Here is a 1,149-nt window from a genome sequence, read left to right on the forward strand (position 1 = left end):
GTTCTCGGTAAGCACGAGGCAGTGTCTTTCCTTTCCCTGTTCCCTGGGCCTCTTGGCGTGGCCTGTCACGTACGCGTACATCTGCACAGCTTTTTTGGTCTTGTTTGTGTTTCAGTTGGGGTTTTTGTAGGGATCCAAAGGGTGTGTCTGTAAAAGCAGCAGCTTCCTGCACACCAGATGCCCAGCTGGTGTGAGCGTGCTGCCCTTGGGATGGATGGGTGGGAGATGGGTGCAGCAGCGCCCCAGGCCTGAGGTCCTTTTTCTGTTGCCCCCTGAGGTTTACTGGCATGTCTTTGCCACATCCTGCATCCTCCTGATGCCCCTTTTGGTGGTCCGCGTAGGCCCATCATTTCCGTCTTAACAGTGCTTGCAAGAATTCCCGTTTTCTTGCTGTTGCCCAACTGTTTACAGAAGAGGAATGGGATTAAAAGCCAATGGTACTTGGAGATGAATGGCCACTGCAAGGAGCTGAGCTGCACAGTGAGGCCGTAAAGCGGCCCAGCGCTTGGATTCCTTGGCCTTGATGGCATCAGCTGCATGCCAGTCTGTTGCCAAGATGCCTCCTGGAAGGCAGAGAGGCTTGGCTCCCAAAATCCGGCTCAGTGCAGAGCAGCAGTGCATTGTCCCCATAGTTGCAGACCGTGTGGCAGCTATCTAGCCTGAGCTGTGTCTGAATCCCTTTCTGCATTGTTCCAGGAGGCTGTTTCTGCCGCTACGGATGAGGAGCGGCTGGCGAGAATGCAGGACGTCCTGCAGCAGCTGCCCCCGCCTCATTACAGGTGAGTGCTGCGCGCAGTCTGTTGAGCTCAGGCCTGCTGCGTTTCCGAGGGAAGCGATGCGATTGCAGGTTTTGTCTTGCGCCTGCCACATGATGCCTGTGTTCAACTTTTTCTTTTGATTCCTCAGAGAAAAAAAAAAGGAGAGAATGAATGGAGGTTTGTTTTGTGAGTTGCAGCACGGCGTGCTCGTTGGTGCTGAACGTTTGCCTCTCTTGTTTTGCAGGACCCTGGAGTACCTGATGAGACACTTAGCTTGTCTGGTTGGGAGCTCCGCTGTCACAAATATGCACGCTAAGAACTTAGCGATCGTGTGGGCTCCAAACCTCTTAAGGTAAACTTTTTTTTCCATTTCAACGCAACGCCTAGTTCC

Source organism: Numida meleagris, chromosome 1, assembly GCF_002078875.1.
Source record: "Numida meleagris isolate 19003 breed g44 Domestic line chromosome 1, NumMel1.0, whole genome shotgun sequence".
In the NCBI taxonomy this organism is placed as follows: Eukaryota; Metazoa; Chordata; class Aves; order Galliformes; family Numididae; genus Numida; species Numida meleagris.